The sequence below is a fragment of the Juglans regia genome, chromosome 4 (assembly GCF_001411555.2).
Source record: "Juglans regia cultivar Chandler chromosome 4, Walnut 2.0, whole genome shotgun sequence".
In the NCBI taxonomy this organism is placed as follows: domain Eukaryota; kingdom Viridiplantae; phylum Streptophyta; class Magnoliopsida; order Fagales; family Juglandaceae; genus Juglans; species Juglans regia.
Genome location: NC_049904.1, coordinates 29,628,450 through 29,637,454, shown reverse-complemented (window position 1 = coordinate 29,637,454; position 9,005 = coordinate 29,628,450). Strand labels below are relative to the sequence as shown.

At 34.7% G+C, this 9,005-nt stretch overlaps 1 non-coding gene across 1 annotated transcript; it reads right to left on the bottom strand.

Moving 5' to 3' along the window:
* Positions 1-8,545: 8,545 nt before the first annotated feature.
* Positions 8,546-8,652, bottom strand: LOC118348342. The gene has a single exon (XR_004801436.1). It is a non-coding gene; the product is annotated as a U6 spliceosomal RNA (small nuclear RNA).
* Between the last annotated feature and the right edge of the window lie 353 nt (positions 8,653-9,005).

The window sequence follows — 9,005 nt, the reverse complement described above, 5'->3', positions numbered from 1 at the left end:
TTTAAATAGGACCTCAATGAAAAATAGAAAATAATTTATATATAATATTTTTCATAATATATTTCACAATAATTTATTAAATGAGGGGTAATTTTGTAAGATATTTTATAAAAATAACATTACTTTAGAAAAATATTTTTTAATTTATAATATTGTTATAAAATATATTGTGAAAATTTGTGTAAATCAAATTATCAATACTCATGAAAAAAGAAAAGTTCCGAATGCATGCGGATCAAAGGGCGGACGGGTGATCAACTTTTTTGTGGCGATATGAGAATTTCGACGGTCATTTAACAGTACCTGTATTTATTCGCGGGATAGCCCTCCCAATTAAAAAGGAAAAAAAATTGGTCGTAGCCCACGAATCAGTCAGTTTTTGGAAACTGCAACCAAACTAAAAGTCATGTAGCTAGGATGGCTGGTTTGGTCATTTCTGGGATCTCGACGATTTGACGTCTTGATGCAACAACAGTTCGATCGTTCTGAAAGAGTGCTTTCCACGTATCGAAGTAGATCCGTTTAGATTTAAAGAATATTTAGTTTCGTTTCATTTTATTATTATAATTTTTTTAAATTTTTATATAAAATATAATAAATAATTTAATTTTTTTAATTTTATAATAATAATAATAGAAATCAATCCTTAATTTTCACTTTCCATTGATCGACTGTTGGCTTGTGCGTATGTTGGCATACTCTAGTGACAGTAAGACACGTCAGGCAATATTCAAGATCAGTACGCGGTAGTTGGCTCGGTGGCGCAAACTGCAAAATTGAAGAAAAAAACAAGCTTCATATATAACACTGTTTTTTGCCTTCGAATTTTCATATTTTAAAATCATTTCCATCACTAATTTTATAAAAATTAAAAGTCTCTTTCAAGTAAATGGGAAGCAATATAAAAACCAAGTGGGATCTGAGACGAGGTCGCGAGAATCTATACCAATTGTCCGAGGGTTTTGTTCATTCAGCCCATACAATTAACTGATTTAGATGGGAAACGGGCAAACGTGAGATGGAAGTTAAAGAAGGATAATCATATTCTAACCGTTGTCACATCAACACATTTTCATCAATAAAACAACGAAGGAACGCGTATTATTAATTAATTTATAAGGCGTTGAAGTTTGAACTCATACAATTGGTTGACTGATACCTGCCCTTACGCAATCACCGACTGAAAGATGATTATTTTCTTTGCAAACGAGATCACGTGGCAAGCAGGAAACATCTCCATATGGTGGATAGATAGCCACGAAGAAGTTCTCAAGATTGGACCTAAAGTTAGCCACGAAGACTTCTCAAGAACTGCAAATAGAATTTTCCAATAATATATCTGTTTGGGTGAACGAAGGGAGAAATAATAGTACTTGGTCTTCGGAGATGGGCCAAGAAGGAATGTTATGAAGTCCACGGAGATGGGCCAAGAAGGAAGGAGTTGGGCTGAAGTTTGGAAGAGAACATGGGCCACTTTATACGAAGAAATGAAGAAATAAAATGTAGTGTTTTGCATAATAGTAGGTTGTTATGCATTTTATCATTTTACTTGTTTACCGTTTTATTTACAGCTGTAGATAGACACGTGTAAGGTATCTATTAGTAAAGTTAGTTACTGGCAGGGAATATATGGGAGGTCAAAAACGTGTGCGAGGTTTATGAATATTCTGAACAATTTTTCTGAAGGAATTTATCTGGAGGATGGTGTGCTTTGAATATCATCGTGATTCTACTTTTATCAACTATCTATTTTTATCATCTTCTACAATGTTCGTCTATTCCAATATTCATTAATATATAGTCCAATCCATTTATCTTTCTATTACTACAAGCTACATTACAGTGGTATCAGGTCTCCGATTCTGTACCATAAGTTAGCCATAAATTACCATTGCCCATTCAGACCATCATTTCTGCATACAACCATTCATGGCTAACAATACTAGATCTAAAGATCAAGACGTTCTGCAGCTGCAGGAAGCTCAAGAAACTTGAACGCAGACCCAGAAGGAGAGGATGCATGCAATGCGTGTAGATATAGTTCAATTGACTCAAATGGTCAAGACATTAGTCACAAACCAGATTGCACAAGTGGTTCACCGTGACACATATAACTACAGGACAGAGAGTTACAAGATGTCAGGCGTGAAGGACAGAGGGGAGTGAAACTGGATTTTCCTTACTTTGATGGCACCAATCCAGCATGTTGGATTTTCAAAGCTTCACACTATTTTGAATACCATCAAACACATCATGCACAAAGATTGTTAATGTCATCATATCACATGGAAGGGGATGCATTAATATGGTGCAAGATGTAGTAGAAACAACACAATTTAATAACTGGGAAACTTTTTCTAGAGCCTTATTGCTTATGTTTGGACCCACAACCTATGACAACTCCATGGAAGCCCTCACCTTCCTTAAACAAGTGTCTATTGTGGTCATCTATAAGGCTCAATTTGAGGCCCTCTCAAATTGACTTAAAGGATTCACTGAATCACACAAACTAAGTTGTTTTCTCAGTGGGTTGAATGATGAAATTTATCTTCCTGTACGGATGTTCAACCCCTTTAGCCTAAATATTGCCTTTGGGCTTGCCAAAATACAAGAGGAGTACCTGACTAGTTCAAACAAATCAGTGAGAAGTTGGATGGACAGAAACACCACTCTAGCCAACTCGGGGCTAGGAGTTAGTCACTCTCCTAATTAGTTTCAGGGAGTTGGACAAAAACTTTTCAAGCCAAGGAGAGAAATCCCCTCATCTTAAATGGATGAAAAAAAGGAAGAGTACCTAACTTGTTCAAAAAAATCAATGAGAAGTTGGATGGACAGAAACACCATTTTAGCCAACTCGGGGTTAGGAGTTAGTCACTCTCCTAATCAGTTTCAGGGAGTTGGACAGAAAATTTTCAAGCCAATGAGAGAAATCCCCTCACCTTAAATGGATGAAAAAAGGAAGAATATCTAACTAGTTCAAAAAAATCAGTGAGAAGTTGGATGGACAGAAACACCACTCTAGCCAACTCGGGGTTCGGAGTTAGTCACTCTCCTAATCAGTTTCAGGGAGCTGGACAGAAACTTTTTGATATGAACTTCACCAACAATTGTGATGAAACCCGATAACAATGATGGCTTGGAACCCCAAGATCGTATTGACAAGATTTGTTGAGCCTTGACCAGTCACCCAACTAGATGAGAACCAAGACTACGAAGGATTGAAAACGCCACACCCAGAAATCAGAATCAAGGTGATAAGTTTGGAGCTTGAACGCCACAAGATTAACTTGATAAGTTCAAGGAGTTCTTTGAAGAACCAAGAGGAACACAAGACCTCACAAAAACAAATAAGTTTCTGAAATTTCCAATCTGATATTAAAACTCGAAATAACCCCTTTATATACTTGGAACAACCCTCCAAGAATAGGAAAAGTCATAACTACAGCTTTAAAAGCAACACAAATATTAACATAACAAGTCCCACGAAATTTAGGCCTCTTGGACTTCTAGAGGCAGCCAGAAATGACTAAATGACTAAATTCAATGTATTTCACGTACCCAGGCAAGACCAAGTTCATTCACCTATTTAATATTCTTGAAACTTAACAAATTCACGTCCTTTAATGGTCAGACCATTCATCATATTTCTATGTGCTAATTAGCCTCTTCAATTGCCTTGATGACATGGATTAAGTCTTGAATATTGTTTGAGCCCATCTTGGTCATTTTAGAATCAGCCCAATTCTCTTGGATTAGCCCATTTAGTGCTTCCTTGAAACGTTTGGCTCTAAGTCTTGTAATTGGGCCACTAGGAAATGACAAAGGGTCTTGTACAAATTCAGCTCCATTCCCACTTGTATGATTAGCATGTCCAACTTCTTGGTTTGCATCACTTTTCAAGCCAAAGAGAGAGATCCCCTCATCTCAAATGGATAAAAAAAAGAAGAATGGCCTATACTACCATTGTGAAGAGAAATGGAACCCTAATCACTTGTGCAAAATCCTAAAGGTGTATGTGTTACAAGGGTTTGATGAAGAGGGGGAAGATAAGGGTGAGGAAATTTATTTTGATTCACATGAGATGCAAGAAGGCCAACAAGGAGAAAACAAATTAGAAATATCCCTCAATGCAATCACATGAACTCCCAATCCTAATACCATGCGAATCTGTGGCTCTATTGGTGGGGAGATGGTGCTGTTGTTGGTGGATTCAATAAGCACACACAACTTTTTGGATCTTTCTTTTGCAAGGAAAGCAAAGCTGCAAGTGGATACCACTCAAAAGCTCAAGGTGCGAGTGGCCAATGGCGAGTTGGTCACAAGTGAAGGGGCATGTACAACCACATCACTAAGATTACAAGGTAACCAATTTACTACTTTTTACTTGTTAACTTTGGGTGGTTGTGACACTATTTTAGGCATTCGATGGCTGGAAAATTTGAAAAATATAACTTGAAAATTTTCCAAGTTAGTTATGCAGTTTATGTGGCAAAATAGATTGGTTGAGTTGAACGGTCTCCGTTTAGGTAGACCATCTTTTGGGGAAGGAAGGGGAGTGATGTTAAATAGTATGAATGGGCCCAAAGGAGTCTTTATCCAATGTTATGTTGTACATCCCACAACCACCACCAACCTAGACCCATACACAACCCCAAATAGCCAGCTAATCATGTTATTACTGTAGTTTAAAAATGTTTTTCTAGAACCTATGGGCTTACCACCCAAGAGAACCCATGACCACAAAATCACACTAAAAGATGGAACCCCACCTATCTCCATAAGACCATACCAATACCCATTCTACCAGAGAATTGAGATTGAAAAAATTGTTATTGACTTACTCAAGTCAGGGATGATTAGACCCAATTCTAACCCCTTTTCCTCACCAGTTTTACTAGTCCGAAAGGCTGATGGAAGTTGGCACATATGTGTAGACTATAAGGCTCTCAATCAAGAGATGGAGAATGATAAGTCTCCTATCCCCGTCATTGATGAGCTGTTGGATGAGATTTATGAAGCCCATAGAGATGGGTCAAGAAGGAAGGAGTTGAGCTGAAGTTTGGAAGAGAACATGGGCCACTTTATCTGAAAAAATGAAGAAATAAAACGATGTGTTTTGCGTAGTAGCCAGTTGTTACGCATTTTATCATTTTACTAGATTACCATTTTATTTATAGCTGTAGATGGACACGTGTAAGGCATTTGTTAGTAAAGTTAGTTACTGGCAGGGAATATATAGGAGGTTAGACATGTGTGTGAGGTTTACGGATATTTTGAACAATTTTCCTGAGGGAATTTATCTGGAGGATGGTGTGCCTCGAACAGCACCGTGATTATACTTTTATCAACTATCTATTTCTATTATCTTCTACAATGTTCATCTATTCCAATATCCATTAATATACAGTCCAGTCCATTTATCTTTCTATTACTACCAGCTACATTATATGGAAGCTAGCTCTTCGGTTATTTGGCAGAATCAGAACTGAGTTCACAAATTTTGGACTCGTTTAGTTATACAGTTCAAATGAGATGAGATGCTTTATTAAAAATTGAATAAAATATTATTATAATATTATTTTTTAATATTATTTTGATTTTAAAATTTGAAAAAGTTGAATTGTTTATTATATTTTGTGTATGAGTTTGAAAAAATTGTAATGATGAGATGAGATGTGATGATTTTGTGTATCCAAACTAAGCCTTAATGTCTACCAGAAGGGTTTGTGCTGGGTACTATGCTGGTTTAGCTACTTCTGGTTTTTATAATGTTGAGCCACTTTCCTCTTGGGGTGGGTAGCAGGCTGTCCGCCCCGCCCTCACATGGGTGGGGCAGGGATTCGTGCCGCTAGATGCGGGGGGTGGGTGGCCCCAGGGACGGACCGGGCCCGACCCTGCCCTGCATTATAATATATATTTATATAATAATAAAAAAATCCTTCAATCATAATACGACGTCGTTTTGTACATGACAAAACAGCTTCGTTTTATGGTTGCATGGTTTTTGTTTTATCTCTCTCTCTCTCTCTCTCTCTCTCTCTCTCTCTCTCTCTCCTCTCCGTCTACTAGTCCATCTCCGCCCGTCTGTCTTACGCCATCTACTCCATCGTCATCCGTCTGCATCTCCATTGTCGAAGGTAAATTTTAAATCGATAATTGATTCACTTTATTATTTGTTTTGTTGAGTTATGGAGATTGGAGGAAGAATGAGATTAAATGGAGGAGTTGGAGGATGAAATTGTGTCATTGTGAATTGTGTGTTGTGGGTGTGCTATGGAGAATCGATTTGTGCATGTGTTTTGATGTTTGTGTTATTTCTTTTGTGTGATTTTGTGATTTTAGAGTTTCGGAGTGGAACCCTAAACTAATTATGTTAGGGGTCTTAATCTTGAAACTCCTAAATTGTTTTTTAGTTTGTTGCAACTTAGTACTTTCAGCTGTTTCTGAACCATTCTGGGCCTATAAATATGTTTTGGGCAAAAGGCTCATTTTTTTTTAGTGGGGGGGGACGAATGGGGTGTTCGCCCTCGCATCCCGACACCCAGACGGGCTACCCTGCAACGTAGTGTGCGAATAGTACCCTTACTTTCATTAGTCACCAAAGCCTATTGTTGATACTAGGGGTGTAAATTTAAACCGGAAAACCGGAAAACCGGACCGGACCGGACCGAACCGGACCGGTTGGTCCGGTTTTGAACCGGTCCGGTCCGGAACCGGTTCCTATTTTATGAAAACCGGCCGGTTCCGGTCCGGTTCCGGTTCCGTAGTTTTTGGGACCGGACCGGACCGAACCGGACCGGTTGGAAAAAAAAAAATATAAAAATTAATTTATATATTATACAAAATATTTATATATATAATATATAATTATATGTTAAATTTTTATATATAATATATATAATTATATATCATATATGAAAAAATTTTATATTATAATTTATAAATAATAACATAAAATGTTAATCTTAAATATGAACATTTGTAATTTATTTGATCATATGTTATTAATATAATTATATATAAGATAATGTTGTTATAAATTATAATTTATAAAATAAAAGTTTAATCTTAAAGATAAAAATTTAATTGATCATATGCTTTAAGCATAATATATATATTAAATTTTTAATAATATTTTATAATAAGAATTAACACTTAATTATATGTTTTTTACATTTAAAAAAAACCGGAAAACCGGACCGGACCGGACCGGAAACCGGTAAAACCGGAAGTACCGGTTTAAGAGGGTAATTGGGGCGTAATCGGTTTTGAAAAATACAAAACCGGTACATACCGGTTCGGTCCTAGATTTTGTCCAAAACCGGACCGGACCGGACCGGTTACACCCCTAGTTGATACTCAACGAAGTACTACAAAACCCCAAAGTACAACCACCAATGGCCAACAACAAAACTTCATATTAGAATCAAATCTTATCATTATTTTAAGTAATGTGTACGCCTGTTCTCTACCCACCAACAACTTCAGAATAAAATAATTTTTTTATAAATAATTTTTTATTTTTTATTTTTTTGTCCTTTTATAGTAGAAACATGCTGATTTCTCAACTTTTTCCCATCCTTTTGTTAGAAGAAACATTTTCTCTTGTAATACAAGAGCATACACATCCGGATGAGTAAATTTTTTCTTAAATTTTACTCATCTTTTTATAATATCTTATATTTCACTCTTTATTTTTTTTTATTTTATTAAAATAATTTTTTTCTATTCTTTCTTTATTATTTTTTTTCTCTCATTTTCCTTTACAATCTTAGCTATTCATTATTTTATTCATTTTCTTATGTTTTTAACTATTACATTTTAGCAAATATTTTAAACACAAATTTAAGTTTTTTTTTTGCATGTACGATAATATTTTTAAAATTATTATGTTTTTAAGAATAATATATTTTATTGTCAAAATTCACCTTTTCCAACGGTAATATTTTGCATTGGTTAAATTTTAAAAATTAATAGGAAAATGAAATATATAATTAAATTTGGGGTAAAAAAACCTAAAAATTTATAATTATTAGGAAATTGCAATCGTACTGTATTGTGAAAATATATGTTTGTTAATAAAAATGTCTTTATTTAATATTATTGAAAGATATTAAATTATTATCTACCTCACATTAACAAAAATAAGGAAATTTGGTTTTTATGATATGGCTTATAGTTTGGAAGAAAGAGTAGGAATAAAAAATATATCTAAATGAATATAACTTCAGAATAACAAATATGTAAAGAATGATTTAGGCTTGCTACAGTTACTCCTCGATCTGTAGCAATCCTAAAATCAAAGGTTATTTTAGAGAATGGGATGTAGCTCACATTTTTTCACATTTCATATTTTTTTCCCTAAAACTTGGCTAATAATCGGTTATAGGGATGCAGATGCTAATGCACTAAACTCATCATTTTTTCAACCTCTATTGTATTGTCTTAATGGAAAGTTCAAATCACATAACCCTTAAATTCCTGATGTACTTGTCAGGCCCGTCTGTTGTAGATAACATGACTCAAGTTCCACATTTTTTGTTGGAATAATCTCTGATACAATTTCTCAATTTGTGCGTGTCATTCTTGCGTAAGGGTCATGCTAATCTTTTCTGTATAATTCCAAATTTCTATATCGGATAAGAACTTCTCATTTCTAAATAATATGAGATCCCATACATGCACCACTTATCCTTATACATCATATGAGGTATCACATATACTCTTTTCAAATTTTTTTTTTTCAAATAGTTGAATAAAATCCTTCACTTTCTACCTCATCTGCCAGACTAAATAGTGCTAACAATTTAATTAGGTACGATATGGTACTAACAATTTTTTACAATCATTTTACAACTTATTTTAAAACAATAAATGTAATTTTGCCACTTAATTAAAAAAAAAATTCAATTCTAGATTATAACGGTATTACCCTTTAGTTTAAATAGAGTTGTAAAATAATTTCATACTAGTTATAAGTTTATCATTTTTCCATTTAATTATTC